Source organism: Canis aureus, chromosome 5 (assembly GCF_053574225.1).
Source record: "Canis aureus isolate CA01 chromosome 5, VMU_Caureus_v.1.0, whole genome shotgun sequence".
NCBI lineage: Eukaryota > Metazoa > Chordata > Mammalia > Carnivora > Canidae > Canis > Canis aureus.
The window spans coordinates 15505159-15521757 of record NC_135615.1 but is presented as its reverse complement, the minus strand read 5'-3'; the positions used below and the strand labels follow the sequence as shown (position 1 = coordinate 15521757).

Here is a 16599-nt window from a genome sequence, read left to right as displayed (position 1 = left end):
GGAAGAAATTAGGTAAATATCTGAACAGATGACCTGGGGTTGGGGGTGGAGCCTAGGGCCTAAAGGTTCTTTGCTGCTGTCTTCTGGAAAGAGGCAGAAACATCTGGTTATTGTAACAGTGAGGGGCTATGTGGAAGGAAGTCCTAAGTGAGATTAGAATAGCAGAATACATCTTGACATCTTAAAGCAAGAAGCCAGCAAAAAAAAAATCTGTCTTTAAAAGTTGATACTGTGGGAAAAGTCACTGAATTCAGAGATTTGGGTAAAAAAAATCTTTTAGAGCAAAACGGTGAATTGTTATAGAAAGATCTTTCCAAGGATATATCGAAGAGATAGAGGGATGTAGGAAGACACCTGGAAAACATGGCAGGACTTCCAAAATGTTACCAAGAGGAAACACTAGGAAGCCATGAAGTCTCCTGTCCTGGCCTGGTATGTCCTGGCCCTCATAAAAGGACATTTTTCTCTTGGCTAGTGATAGCACTGAACAGGGCATGGTTACTTTTGGGAACCCATTTATTTTGAGAAAAATGTTTAAAAGACCAAAGGCAGACTGAGTTTATGTTTTCAAATTTGGATGGTTCCAACTGGTTTGAAACATTTTCTCACCAACAGTAACAGATTGAAAGTGATGTCTGTGCCTCTTGTCTCCAGAGGTCCCTCTGCTCAGCGTCCCCAATTGTGTTTTGATCTGGTTTCCCATCAGGCTCTTGAATTAGGGGAAAGAGGGAGGAAAAGATGGAAAATATGGGAGTGATATCTTCCTGGAAGACATTTTGCGTGTTAGCAGGCTGCAGTTAGGCCAATCAAAACAATTTAAACTTTTCCTTGTGTTTCGGGTCCCGGGCGCCAATCTTGTCATGGATGAAACATGTGATCTGGGATGTGCACAGAGTTCCATAATGTGGGAGCTTCGCTTTGCTGGCCTTCCTGCTACTGTACCTCCTTCTAACTTGCAGGCACCAACCTTGATCCCATTGTGCATTTCTGTTCCTGGGCTCTTCCTAAGTTAGATCCAGCTTTGGCAAACTCAGAAAGAGCTTCCTCAACATAGAAATCTTAGGGTGGGGGCGCCTGGGTGGTTCAGTCAGTTAAGCATCTGTCTTCAGCACAGGTCATGATCCCAGGGTCCTGGAATTAAGCCCTGAGTCAGGCTCGCTTTTCAGCAGGGAGTCTGCTTCTCCCTTTCCTTCTGCCTCTACCACTCCCTGCCCCACTCATTCTCTCTCTCTCTCTCTCTCTCTCTCTCTCTCTCGCAAGTAAATAAATTAAATTGAGGAAAAAATGCTTAAAAAAAAAAAAAAGAAAGAAATCTCAGGGCAGGGGCACCTGAGTGGCTCAGTCACTTAAGCATCTGCCTTCATTTCATGTCATGATCTTAGGGTCCTGGGATCAAGCCCCAAGCCCAGAGTCAAGCTCCCTGCTCATTGGGAGTCTGTTTCTACCCCCTGGTCTTGCTGTCTCTATCTCTCAATCTCTCAAATAAATAAAAAATCTTAAAAAAAAAAATCTTAGGGCAGCTGAAGAGCATAATCGGTGAAGCAGATAAATGCTTTGATGTGGTTTAAGTCAAGCAAACAGTGTTCATATAAAAGGCCTTAACATGTAAACTAATTAGAGTCTTATAATTTGACTTCTGTTTCCCATCAGACAGAGCTCTTTTATAACGTGAGTATAGTAAAGAATAACCATATTCTTCAATCTCTCTGACGTTCGTTTCCTTTAGTAAGGATTAGATATAAGGGCTCTTCAAAGCATTGAGGATATATTTGATAAAGCTTTGAAGTTTTTATTAGCTTCACTGGAAATCTTTGTTTCCTGGCAAGTTCACTAGTGGAATACATAGTTTCTTATAGAAATCCATTCCTTAACTCTACATAGTAAATAACCTAGTCAGTGGGGATGCTATTGCAAGATAAAATTAATGTATCTAAATGGGTCCTGAGTCATTTCTTACCACTGTAAAGCTTTTAAAGTCATAAGGAGTAATGTTATTTGGGTCAAATTCACCTTTTCTTTTCTGAATTCGTCTCTTTCACTCCTGGGTAGGAATATAATACCCATTTTCTGTAGACTCACTTGGCTGCTACTGAATACAGAATGAATCTGCACTGTCTCAGCACCTCGTGTCTTGGTCAGTGATACCATCATGCACTCGGTTGCCCAGCGCCCCTTCTCATCTCCTCTACCGTCATCACCCCATCCAGCGCTGACTCTGCCTGGGTGGCTGGGGTGGCCCCCTGTCAGGTTCTCTACTTCTTTTGGTCCACGTCCCCATCTGCCTGCCCCTAGAGCCTATTCTCCTTAGTGTAACTACAATTAATCTTTAAAACTAAATCAAGATCACGTCACTCCCTTGCCCACACCTAACAGTGGCTTCTGGTAACTCCAAATAACCTGGAGTCATCCTTTGACACAGGGCCTGTCTGATCTGTGCCAGCTGTCTCTGACCAGCATTTACTGCCAGCTCCCCAGCACCCCTCTCCTCTCCCTCACTACACTCTAGCCACACTGGCCACCTTGCTTATCCCTTGGACTCCCAGTCACACTCCTGTCTCACAACTTGAGGACTTGCACTGTTGTCCTTTCCCCTGCCTGACCATTCTTCATTTACATACTCACCAGCTTGCTTCCCCCAGTTCTTCTAGATCTCAGCAGAGATATCTGCCTTCTTTATCTAAAATAAAAGCTCCATAATTTTTTTTAAAATAAATAAATACTCCTTGTTCTCTTACCCTGTTCCCCCCCCCAAGCTTTTATAAACCTACAACCTATTATCAGTTGATCAGTTTGTCTATTTAACCATTCATGTACTTATAATTTGTCCATCACTCCTGAGAGAACGTGAGCTCCATAATGACAGGGGTGCTGGTTTGTCATTGTATCTCTTGTGTCTAGCATGCATGGGCAATCAGGATGTATCTGCAGGGTATTGAATCAAGGAAAGAACCAGAATCATGTATATTGTTTTTAGTCTGCATTTGTAGATCAGATCATAGTGCAGCTGTGTTGTTCATAGGGCACTGATGGTGAGTGATTTTTCTACCTTACTAAAGGTTTGCAATGAAAGTCAAGATTTATCTTAGATTTACTTCTTGCTTGAGGATTTTAGCAGAAACTTTGGTTTGCTTTCCATGTAGTTCAACTTGTAGGGGATGTAGTATCTGAACTTCTTGGTGATTTAGTGTTTTGTAGTGAGCATCTGTGTAGATGGACAGAGCCATTGGAGGAGTAAGTTGTCACCCGTCAGGTGTGGGACACCTGCCTACTTTCCTCAGTGATCAGCAGGCACATATTTAGCATGAGGAGAAAGAGGCACTTACCCAAGTCTATTTTTTAATATAGGAGAGTTCCCATAATTATATAAAGACTCAGAGGTTACTTTGAGATATTTTATGTGCCTAAAGGAGCTTTTTCTCCTACAAATGAGCAACCGATAATCTTCTTATAAATATTGTATGAGAAGGAATTGGGAATGGGAGTTAATAGAGGAAGTTCGATAAATGGTTTGTAGAACTTTGTAGAAAATAAGAATAGTGCCATTCCATGAGATAATTTTGTTTGCATAATTACAAAGTGCTGCTTTAAAAAAAGTAAGATTTACTGATGTATAATTTACATGCACTAAAATTCACTCTTCTAAAAGTGATGTGTCTTGATAAATACGTACAGTTGTGTAACCACCACAATGAAAATATAAATTTCCATCACCGTAAAACATTTCTCATGCCCCCCTTTAATCAGTCTCTCCACTCAGTTCTCACCCCTGCAACCCATGGTCTGCTTTCTGTCCTTATAAGTTCTGCCTTTTTCAAATGTCATATAAATGGAAACATACAGTCTATAGCTTCTGGAGTCTGGCTCCTCTCACAGCTTAAGGCACTTGAAATATGACCATGTTGTTGTGTGTTCAATGATTTGTTTCTTCACCGCTGAGTCATATTCCATTGTGTCAGAAGAGAGATTGCTTATCCATTCACCAATTAAAGAACACTTGGGTCATGTCCAGTTTTGGGTAATTATGAATAAAATTCCCATAATATTCATGTATAGGTTTTTATGGGATCATAAGTTTTCATTTTTCTCTTGGATTAATACCTAAAAACCAGAATTGCTGGGTCAGATGATAGATATATATTTAAACTTTAAAAGAAAAACAAACAAATTGATCTCCAGAGTAGCTGTATCATTTTCTATTCCCACCACTAAGCTGTGAGGTTTTCATGAGCTGCTAATGCCCACTTGGCTTTTTTCCTTAGAGACCTCGGGATTTATCCCTTCCCTTTATGTCCTTTCAATTTTATGTTCCACGCTCTTCTATTTGGACCTTTGGATTACTTATATTTAATAGTTTTTCAGTTCTTCACTGTTGAAGAACTGGGTTTCTTTTTTTCTTTTCTGCACGTGACACAGGGCCTTATATTCTGTAGATGCTAAGTTTGCATCTTATCTGATTTGGTTGTTGTAAACCAAATGAAACTGATCTCCAGGGTAATGAGCGCCCATCATGGGACCTTGGTGTGGGTGTAGCAGGGTCACAGGATGCCTCCAGGACAGGTTGAGCCCTACCCCCAGATTTGGGGAGAGAGTCCTTTTGTTTCTCTTCAGGTAGTAAGGTGTCACCCACCAGGTGTGGGATACAGAAGTGTGTTTGGACTTTCACAGTGGTGTAGATCCATTTTGCTCTAGGTAGAGAAGTCATAAACTAATCTGTTTTATTACATTATTACAGTGTTTATAATAATTTGTATTTATTGTAGTATATATAGTAATTTTTACTAACCTGTGTTAGATTTATCTTGGTGATCTTGACTATGAAGTGAGAAGAATCTTGTGAAAGGTATTTATCTTTCTTAAAGCTTTTAAATTATTTTTTAATCAATGGTGCAGCATAGCATAGTGGATTAGAGTCAGGACCCTGGAGCCAAAAATGCTACTAGCGGACTGTGTGACCTTGGATAACCTTTCTACGCCTTAGTTTCTTGATCTGTAGAATGGGGATATGAATAGCAGCTAGAAGTGGTAAGGAAGTGGTTAATCTACAGATAGCACTTAGAACATTGCCTAGCCAATATTGAGTGCGCTGTGACTACCAGTTGCTGCTGTTATTGTTAAGTAATCTTTCCTCTCACTACTCTGAAAACAGATGTTTTTCACACATTTATCACACTTTCACAGTTGTCAGATATGAGATGCCATTCAAAGAGTGATTAACGTTCTGTTAACAGTGAGGACCAGAGTTTTATGACATTACCTGGAGCTGATTATCCTTGCATGTGTGATTTCTACTTGCATATGTTGACTCAGGTCACATTTTTAAGTGGTATCAGTTCTCTGGTCTAGCTTGCTTATTTTACTTTTGGAGGCTCAGGAGGAAGTTTTCCAGGTACGCTGTCTTCCTCCATCAGAGAAGATGTCCCTGCTTCCCCTGTCGGGAGGGGCGAGCCCAACATAGTTTGGTCACTGAGTCACATGGAGGTTCCAGCACAAGATCTTGAGTCCTTTCTCTCTTCCTAATTCTTTTGGTTGCTATCTCCATTCAAAATGGTTTATTTTAGAGGTGCCAGGGTCATGCAGTTGTTAATCAACCAACTCTTGGTTTTGGCTCAGGTTATGATCTAAAAGGTTGTGAGATGGAGCCCACATTGGGCTCTGCACGCTCAGCACAGAGTGTGCTTGAGATTCTCTTTCCTCCTTTCTCTCTAAAGTAAATAAATAAAATTGTTTTAGCACTGCTGAGCAACTTCTCCCCTGATATTTCTTAAAAGTAGATATTTCTCCAGGGAACAGACCTTACCTGGCTTTCCCATTTGGGACCTGTGGTTTGTGAGTCCACTAAGCTCTCTCTGTGCTTGGGGGTCATGCTTCAGGGCCAGAGTATGTGGTTCTGGGTACCAGTGAGCATGCACACAGCCAGCAAGCGGGTCTGTTCACGCCCACTCAGGATTAGACCTGCCCATATATGTGCCTGGCTCTGTCAGAGCACTGCTTTGCTCACTTACTTCAGAGTTATCACAGGGGATGAAGGAATTTATGTCGTTGGAAGCATTGTCTGAGGGCTAGCTATGTCATGCCTCACATGTGTACTATTATTTTATGTGTGTGTCTATCTACTGATTTAATTATATTTTAAATCCAGTATAGTTAACATAGTTTATATTGGTTTCAGGTGTACAATATAGTAATTCAACAACTCTGTATATTACTTGGTGCTCATCAGTCAGTCAAGATAAGTGTGATCATAATACCTGTCATCTATTTCACCTATCCTCCCCCCCTTAAAATTACTAAATATAAAGTTGGCTCTTACTATTTATCTTAGTTTGGGCTGTTGCAACAAGAATACTATAGACTGGATGGCTTAATTGGTAGACACTTATTTCTCACAGTTCTAGAGGCTGTCCAAGGTCAAGGTGCTGGCAGGTTCAGTGCCTGGTGTGGGTCCTGTGTGTCCTCTTCCTGGTTTTCAGGCAGCCACTTTCTTGCTGTGTCCTCACATGGTGGAGAGCAGAGAGAAGCAGCAAGCGCTCTCTGTTTCTTCTTATAAGAGCACTAATCCCATCATGAAGGCTCCACCTTCATGACCTAATCACCTCCCAAAGGCCCCAACAGTAAATATCATCACCTTTGGGATTAGAACTTCAACATACTAAATTCAGAGAACACAAACATTTGGTTCACAGTTCTATATTTGGGTGCTATAAACAATATAAGGTCATAGTCACAAGTACATGTGTCTATCACATAGCAAGCTGAATTTTTATTCAATATTTGCTACTGGTTTATGCATTTTGTGTTTGCTAAGAGGCAAGTACTGGAAGACACTAAAGGTTTTGAAAAAAATATATGTAGAAGGTAAAATTGAGAATTCTGCCCCTTAATTTGTATACCTGTGATTTTAGATAATACCCACATCCCTTGGATTTTGAAGCGTAACACCTCCTAAGGTTTTGTAGGAGCATGTTTGAAAACGTAAGAAGACCTGATGCTCTCTTTTAAGACCTGTTGCTGTAATGGGATATATGGGAAACCTACCCTAGTAGCAGCAGAAAGCCTATCAAGCAGGAAACGTGTCCCCCTAGGAAGATAGCCTCAAGGACAGCAGGGTGGCAGAGTTTCTGGATCTCACTGGGGAGGATTGAACTGCTTATTTTAGCTCCCTCTCCTTCATGTGTCCCCACATCAGTTGCTATTTTGATTGGGAGCATCTTCCTGCAGCTGGTGGTGTGCTGACTGCCAGAGCCCTTGCAAGGGGAATGAGCTGCCCTCTGCCCACTGATACCCCTGTCAGTCTTTCAGAATCTATTTGTTGAGCACTGGCCTCATGCCTATGAAATACTAAAAAATACAATACAAGATAAAAACCCAGTCTCATTTTAGAGGAAAAAAAAATGCATGAACAAATGAAAGATCTCTTGATCAAGAGGAATACAAGAGGATAGTCACAGTTGAATTATACTTTAAGATGCATTTAGTATATCATTACTTAGTGAAGGCTACCAACATTTAGTTCACAAAGAATCCAGTATTTAGGAAACTATTCACCATTCTATGGATATTATCCTAATATGTAAGAGTAGTACAACATAGTAGTTTAGGATGACAAACTCCTATAAATTACTTGACAAATAAAATGGGCCAATGGTTAGTACTCTAAAAGTGGTCTATTATTTGTTCTTTAACCGAGATTTTTGTACACCTTCCCCCATATTAAAACAAAACCTAGATGGTCTTAGTGTGTCCTCAATAACTGTCCTTTCTTCTTTCTAAGGCCATCTCAAAAATAAAAATAAAAAAGATTAAAAAAAATAATGAAGTCATCTCAGTGGGCCCAGTGATCTTTGAAGGGCATCCCCCTCCTCCCTGCAATGTTCCTGCTGCCCTCTCTCCTGTGTCACCTTCCTACTTTTGTCATTGCTCAATTGCCTCTAACCTTGGCTCCTGCACATGACCAGTTCAGTCACTTACTAATGGTTTTTCCATCAACTTGTGTGGTCCTGGAATTAATGCTAACAGAATGACACCTAGGACACCAATATAGTAAGTACATATCTGGGAGGTGATGGAATGAGACTGTCCCCACACAGTTACAGATCCATGATGATGTCTACAGGTTACTGTGGAGTTCCAGTCAGTGGGTGTTATCTAATAGATACAGTTTTATTGACTTGTAGGTATTTTGTTTATTATTTATAAATGTTCAAATAATAACAATGATTACTGTTTATTGTTATTGCTATTATTATTATATTATTGCTGCTCTGGCTAATCAAATCCTAGATGGTTGAGAATTAGCTATAGTGGCCATCTATAATTAGATAATTGGCATGAATTGAAGAGACAGAAAGCTCACTGAGAAAGAATTAAAACAGTCAGAGAAGGGTCTCATGGAAATGGAGGCATCTAAGCTGAATCCTGAAAGATATCTTGAGATTTGTCTGGGGGTAGGGAGGAAGTGCCCATGGCTCCTGAAAATATCTTTAAAAAAAATATTTATTTATTTATTTATTTATTTATTTATTTATTTATTTATTTAGGGGGGGGGAGAGGGAGAGAGATTGAGCAGGAGGGGGAGAGAGAGAAGCAGACTTTAGGCTGAGCATAGAGCCAGATACAGGGTTCCAACCCATGACCATGAGATCATGACCTGAGCAGAAACCGAGAGTCAGAGGCTTTAACAGATGAGCCACCCAGGTGCCCCACTCCTGAAAATATCTTAAAGAATCTCCTTTCCTTGCTGTATCCAGGAAAGGAAATATGGGAGAAAGAAGCCAGAGTGAGAGTAGGTCTCGTGGAAGCTGCATCCCTAGGATCTGTAATAGGGAATTCACCATTGGGTGCCTGGTGAAGAGGGGGAAAGGCCCTGCTAAATGCTCTGGACCTTGAGGCACCTGACATTGTAGTGAAGTAGTATGTGAATGAAACTCACCAGAAATGTCCCTTCACTGTGGGCACCTCCATCGGCATGTTCTGTCAAACCTGTCTTTTGAAGTGTAGCATATAAATATGTTTTTCTCTGCTGTATCTTCCCTCCAGAGACAGTTGGTCTAGAATTAGTCACAAAGTCATGTGAGACGTGTTGCACAGGGGTTGATAATAGTCTGAAAGCCCAGGTGAAAGTTTGTTTTTGACAAGGAAGAAATACTTCAGAAGGATGGAACAAGCCCTGGCACTATGAGCTAAGACCTTATGGGTCCGACCTTGACTTGGGTGCCTCTTCCTGCTGCACATTGATTCTCTTTTCCCCATTGCCCTGTTTTCCTCTGAAATCTTTGCTGCTGTTAGGCATGTTTGACTAGTTTACTAAACTTCAGCCTGTCACATAATTTGGACCCTTTCCTGATTGTGGTTTGGCTCTTTTCTTTCCCCAAGTTATCTTGTGTGCATTAAAGCTGATTTATTGTTCTGTTTTCCTATCAGTTACTATATTCTGAAGTTTTATTAGCTAGTGACTATCCCTTTGTCTTTGGGCAAACCAGATTCCTAGAACTAGTGATGTAGGTACAGGCCTTTCAAACTCTTTCTTGGTCTTTGGGCTCATGATCTCAATGGTAGATTCTCTTTTTTTTTTTTTTTTTGACCCACAGTTGTAGAGTTCCAAGGGGATGCTTTTGCACACTCAAGTTTGAAAACCCCTGTTCTAGAGGGTACTTGAGGTGCATGGGCCAAGGACAGACAGACATGGGAGTCTGGTCAAAGAGTAGAGCTTGCCAAGAGGGAGAGATGAGGATGTCTTCTCCTACCCTTACCTCTTTGCTTCTTTTGATCCTCTTGGCTCTTTTCCTTTTAAATATTTCACTTTTCATTCCTCTGTGGCCAGTACAGAAAGTGGGTCTCCTTCTCTAAAGCAGGCAAATTTCTCCCCAGTTTAGTATACTAAGGAGGGGCCCTGGGGGGAAGACAGGCTTAAATTGGTCTAGCCCAGTTCACAAGTCTCCAAAGCTTTTTAGTAATAAACAGATTTGTGGAGGAGGAGGGAATTTTTTTTTTTTTTTGGCACAAAAAAACAGTCTACTTAAACCCAATAGTTTGTGTTTACCACAACCATCTTTGTGGCTTTAAGTAATGAGTTCATAGCTGTCTGAATTTTACCGAGCAGGGGTGACAATGGTTTTTTGTTTTGAGGGAACTACACGTGGGTTGACTCCCCTCTGCCCCCTCAGCACCACCAGATGATTGCCTTATAAGTTGCCTCAGCATGGGCTTCTAGAGAGGAACCCCATTCTCTCTACATGAGTTAAGTAAGATAGGATCAGACACCATGCCTCCCATATGTTTCTAAGAACAGAAAACTGATGCCAGCTCTGGTCCTTTACAATGTTGGTGTGTCATTGGCTGCTGTCCCATTCAGGGCCTTCTGTGCCTGAGCGAACTCTTTGCTAAGATGACTCTTTTAAAAGGTAACACAAGGAAGTGCTGAGCAGACATTGGGAGGAGAAAGAAGGAAGTGCCTCAGTATCCCGAAACAAAAGGTTTTCCAAAGCCACAGCTGTTTAACCATTAACCAACTAATAAATTTGGGGGCTTTCCTCTTTAGTCTGGGATCTCAGGGCTGAAGCCTTGCTTGTGTTTAGTATCCTTCTCGCAAGATGAGTCATTGGGATGCCACACAGGCAGTCAGCCATTTTGAGCATAGGGAATGAACTAATATTATCCAGGGAGTTTCTCTTGTGTGCAGATTACAGGCAGCTAGGAAAATCATATGGGGGAATGTGCATATGCCATAGTCCACCTCTGTTGTACTTCCAGTATGAGTAGGGTTTTCCCTCGTTTCCCAGCCTGTGAGGAAAATAGATGTGGAAGATTTTCTCTGCCTGGAATTAATGGCATAGACCAAGCTCTAGCCCAGTCACTCACTCTGGATGCCCTAGAGGGGGTTACACTCATCTCCAACTTCTTTATTCAGTATCTCTTTTTCTAAGGAATTGCGCCTTTGACAATTCCTTCTGGCTATCCATATCCAAATCCTTGATGAATTCCAGTCCATCCTTCTCCGTTTTCTCAAGTCTCCCTTTGTTTCAGGCTTCTTTCCCAAATCCCCTTATTTGGATCTGATCTAAATTTGCATTTTAGGAAGTACTCCTATTTACTCAAGATGATTCTTGCCTTTAGACCAAATGTATAAAATTCCAGTCACTGTGGAAAATTAGAGCTTTGGAGAACCATTGCATAGAAATGGCTTAATTCACTGAACTTAAGATGAAGGAAAACACATTTTTAGTGAGTATTTTTTATAAGAGGTTTAAAAAGGTGCTCGAACCACTGCCTATAATTTGTTGTAGCTGATGATGTAGATGACTAATTGAAAGAGTAAAAGCTCTTTAGAAGCCGAAAATTAATCACAGCAGTGTATCCTCCTTTGTTCATACATGTGTTTGTCTTATATGGTTTGCTATTAGATTTCAAAATTAAAATTTTTCTTTCCCCCTTTCAGAGAGAATTTGAATAGATGACTTTGAAGACTTTACAGAACTGAGATACAAAGATTTTGAAGTGATTCTACATCTGAAGCTATGATTTAAATATCAGCATTACAGTAAGTATTTAGGAAAGAAATACAGTTTTGTGGTTAACACATCATTGGCTTTGTCTGAATCCTGAGAATGCAGATTAAAGTACATCATAAAGGATGAATTTGTTTGAATCACATTCAAGAAACCAGAGCTCTGAGAAAATTAAAGCTTCATCTGTGATAAGCTATGGGGCCACAAACATGCAGGGGAGGTGAGCCCTTTCGATAGTTGAAAAAAATCTGAGTATCTCTTTAGTGTCACATTAGCCCTTTAGGAGTTCCAGGTAAGAAAAGGAAAACTTAATATTGGGGTTTTCTTTTTGTACTGAGCTGAGGCTATGAGAGAGGCTTTGCATTTTATTTATTTATTTATTTATTTATTTATTTATTTATTTATTTATTTTAGAGAGACTTTTTAGATGAGAGTGGAGCAGGGCACAGAAAAGGAGCATCCTTCCAGGAGCTGTGCTTTCTGGACTGCCTCTCTTGAGTAGTATTTCTCAACATGTGTTCCTTGGACCACAGTTCCCAAGACTATTAATGCAGTGGGACAGAGGTGGGAAGATGGAGCTATGTCCAAATGAGTTTAGAAAACATTGAGTTAAAGTTAAGCAACCTTTCTTCCTGAAGGATCTCAAAAACAAATGAGCCTTATGAATCTCATGGGTGTGTCTACTCAGCAGTACTTACCAGAGTCCTCTCCTGTTGGGCATTTGAGATTAGTGTTCCATTTGTCCATTTAATAGTTAATGAACCCCAGCTGTGTATGGTGTTAGATACTAAAATATATCAATAAGTGAGATTGGCAATGCTTATGTACAGATCGTAATTAAGGTCAGAACTATGTAAGAGCAATTACTGGTAGACATGATAGAAAATGTTTAAGAGAGCTAGGGGACCTGGGTTTTCAACCTGATTCTGCCACTTATAAACTGTAACCTTGAACAAGACACTTAAACTCTCTTTCAACTTCTATATATATAAAATGGTAATAATAGCATCTACCCTAGTGAGGTTATTGTGAGGATTAAGATGATAAATACATGCTGGCAAATATTAAACCTTATACAAGGGTTATCAGAATTTGTACTTATAGTAATAATACCTGAGTTCTTTGAAGTCTATATGATAGACTGGGGGAAAGATAGTGATGGATAGAGACTTTTGAATAGAATAGTCCAGGACTTCCTGAAGTAGAAACCTGTAGAGATGAGAAATACTGAGCTATGGAGATAGTATGGAGTATACAGAAGGAAACACAAGTGTGAAAGAGCATGTCTTACAGAAAGAAAGCGTTAGACAATTCCAACATCCCTTTAAGATTAAAACAACAGCAAACCAAACAACAACAATGAAGTAGGATTGAGGGGGAAGCTCTTCAACTTGAAAGGGGCATCTATGAGAAACCTACAGCTAACATCACAGTTAACGTGAAGAACTGTGAGAGCTTTTCCCCTAAGATCAGGAACAAGACAAGGATGTCCACTCTCATAATTTCTATTCAGTATTGTACTGGAAGTTCTAGCCAGGGCAGTTAGGAAAGGATATGGAATAAAAGACTTCTAGATTTGAGAGGAAGAAAAAGTAAAACTATCTCTGTTTGCAAATGACATGATCATGGATTTGGAAAATCCTAAGGGATCTACTACACTATCAAAACTAATAAACAAGTTCAGAAAGGTTGCAGGATATAATATCAATATACAAAAGTCAGTTTTATTGCTATACACTTTTAGTGAACAATCTGAAATGAACTTAAGAAAATATTTTCTCTTATAATAGAAGGAAAAAGAATAAAATACTTAGGAATAAATGTAATCGGAAAAGTATAAAATTTACACTCTTGAAACTACAAAATATTGTTGAAAAAAATTTTAAAAAATTTAAATAAATGGTAAAACATCCCATGTTCTTGGATCAAAAGACTTACTGTTGTTAAAATGACTGTATTCCCTAAATTGATCTGTAGATTCAGTGCAATCTTATCAAAACCTCAGATGGATTCCTTGCAGAAACGGACCCTAAAATTCATATAGAAATTTAAGAGATCCAGAATAGCCAAAACATCTTGAAAAAGGAGAATTAGAAGACTTGTCCTTCCTGATTTCAAAACTTAATATAAAGCTACAATAATCAGGCCGCTGTGATGCTGGCATAAGGATAAACATATAGATTTTTTTGTGATAGGATTTATAGATCAGAAATAAACCCAAAAGGTTATGGTGATTGATATTTGATCGTTATGCCAGACAATTCTTTAGGGAAATAGTCTCATCAACAAATGGTCTGAGATAACTGAGAATCAACATGAAGAGAAATAAAGGTGGACCATTACCTCACACCATATACAAAAATTAATTCAAAGTGGATCAAAGGTCTAAAGGTAAGACCTAAAACTATAATATCCTTAGAGGACAACATAGGTATTAATCTTCATGACCTTGGGTTAGGTAATGATTTTTTTTGAGATACAACATCAAAAGCACAAGTGAAAAATTAAAAATAGTTAATTTGAACATCAACAAAATTAATCAAAAGATGCTATCAAGAGAATGAAAAGACAACCCACAAAATGGGAAAAATATTTGCAAATCGTATAATCTGATATAGGACTTATATGTAGCATATATAAAGAACTCTTATACCTTAGTAACGAAAAGATAACCTAATTCCAAAATAGGCAAAGATCTGAATAGACATTTCTCCAAAGAAGGTAGACAAATGGCTAATAAGCACATGAGAAGGTTCTCAACCTCACTAGCCATTAATGAAATGCAAATCAAAACCACAATGTGGTATTATTTCATAGCTACTATGAAAGACAGTAACAAGTGTTGGTGAGGATATGGAGAAATTGGAACTCTTATACACTGTTGGTGTGAATGCAAAATCATTCCAAAGCAGCTGCTTTGGAAAACAGTCTGGCATTTCTTCGTACAGTTAAATAGAGTTACCTTATGATCCAACATATTCACTCCTAGGTATGTACGAATATAAATGAAAACATGTCTATATGAAAATGCAAATATTCATGGCAGTATCATTCATAATTGCCAAAGAATGGAAAAAACCCAATGTCTGTCAACTGATGAGCAGATGAATACAATATTATATACCCATGTGATGTTATTTAGCTGTTATAGGGAATGAAGTACTGATCCATGCTACAATATGGATGAATCTTGAAAATATGCTAAGTGAAAAAAGCCAGACACAAAGACCATAATGCATAATTCCACTTATATGAAATTTATAGAACAGACATACCTATAGAGACAGATTAATTGTTGCCTAGCACTGGAGAAAATTGAGAGTGACTGCTAATGGGTGCATAGTTTCTTTTGGGGTGATGAAAATATCTAAAATTGATTTGATAATGATATAGAGGTCTATAAATATACTAAAACCATTAAGTTATATACTTTATGTTGGTGGATAGTGTGGTACATGAATTATATATCAATAAACCTGTTGTATATGTAAAAAGGGATATGTCTTAGCGATGTAAGCATCAGCACTTGGTGATAGATAATATGTAGGGAATAAGAACAAGAGAAAATTAAGAATAACTCCCAGATTCTGGCCCTGGCAACATCTGAAGGGAGTAAAAACTGGGAGAACAGGTTTTGTTTTGTTTTGTTTGAATAAGGAGGGTCAGCTTTGAGAATCAAGAGTTCTGTTCTGGACATACTGAGTTTGAGGGACCTGGTAAATATCCACCTAGAGATACTAGGTAGACAGTTGAATGTGAGTCTGGAACTCAGAGGAGCAATCCTGAATGCAGATAACATTTAGGTGATAGAATCCATAAGAAAGGATGAAAAATGTGTGTGCGTACACAGAAATGAGCCTCAGAATGAAATGGGATTGAGGAGGAGAGCCACAGAGAAACCTGAGATAGGGGTCTGCCAGGGAGGAAGGAAAGTAGAGGAGCATGAGGACATGAAGGTCAGGTGAAAGAGGGCAGTCAGTGTTCACAGAGCTGGTGCTACTGAAAAATCAGGAAGAGGAGGACCAAAGTGGAAATGCCAAGATGGATGCTGTTGATGACCTTGGCAAGAGTAGCTTAATCCTGGAGACTCTGGAATTGTGGATCGAGGAGGGAATGTGAAATGCTAGAGTTGAGAGAGGGAGGGCAACTGTTTTTAGAAGTTTTCCTGGAACCACACTCTGGTGAAAATTCCTCTGGGATCCTTTCCTGCTCTGCTGAATCCCCAGAGTGCTGGTAGTGTTTGAAGGCCATTTCTTCCCTTGGAGACAGCAACTTCGGGGGTGAATGCTGCATTGAGGGAGTTGCCCACTTGTAGGTTGGGCTGGGGCAGGAGAGTGGTGCTAGGCTGAGTGGTACCAGAGAAGAGTGTCATTCTAGGCTTTGTTCTCTGGTGATTTTTATTTTATTTTTATTTTTATTTTATTTTATTTTATTTTATTTTATTTTATTTTATTTTATTTTATTTTAGAGGAGGATTTTATTAGTAATGTGCTTTTTTGGAGTGTAGATCAAATTGTTTAAAAATCATTTGAAGACAGAATAGAGAGAAAAGACAGTCCATGCCTTCAGATGCAGTGAAGGTCCTTATAAAGCAGAGTCCTGGCTTTATATACACTGCTGCTCTGTATGTCTTCAGACATGGGTGGAACTCAGAGCTAGGACCACCAAGACTATGTGAGGTGGAGAGAAAAGTGGTGACTTTCTCAAAAGGCCCCCATACAAATGCTTGGGGAAGTTGTGTTTCATAAACCTCAAAAGTTGAGACGCCTGGGTGGCTCAGTCACGTAAGCATCTGCTTTCAGCTCAGCTCATGATCTCAGGGTTCTGGGATCAAACTCCGATCAGGCTCCCAGCTTAGTAGGGAGCTTGCTTCTCCCTCTCCCTCTGCTGCTCTCCCTGCTTGTGCTCTCTCTCTCTCTGTCAAATAAATAAATAAAATCTTAAACAAAACAAAACAAAACAAAACAAAAAACCTGGGATCCCTGGATGGCTCAGCGGTTTAGTGCCTGCCTTCGGCCCAGGGCGTGATCCTGGAAACCCAGGATCGAGTCCCGCATCAGGCTCCCTTCATGGAGCCTGCTTCTGCCTCTGCCTC

The 16599-nt window shown here is 39.6% G+C and overlaps 1 protein-coding gene across 5 annotated transcripts in view; it reads left to right on the top strand.

Annotated features, from left to right (window-relative positions):
• Positions 1 to 16599, top strand: part of SVIL (supervillin) — a 230599-nt gene that overhangs the window by 49305 nt on the left and 164695 nt on the right. For all 5 annotated transcript variants that reach the window (XM_077896945.1, XM_077896946.1, XM_077896947.1 and 2 more), the window contains exon 2: positions 11435 to 11536. The gene's annotated coding sequence lies outside the window, so the exon portion shown is untranslated. The remainder of the gene's footprint in view (positions 1 to 11434; positions 11537 to 16599) is intronic.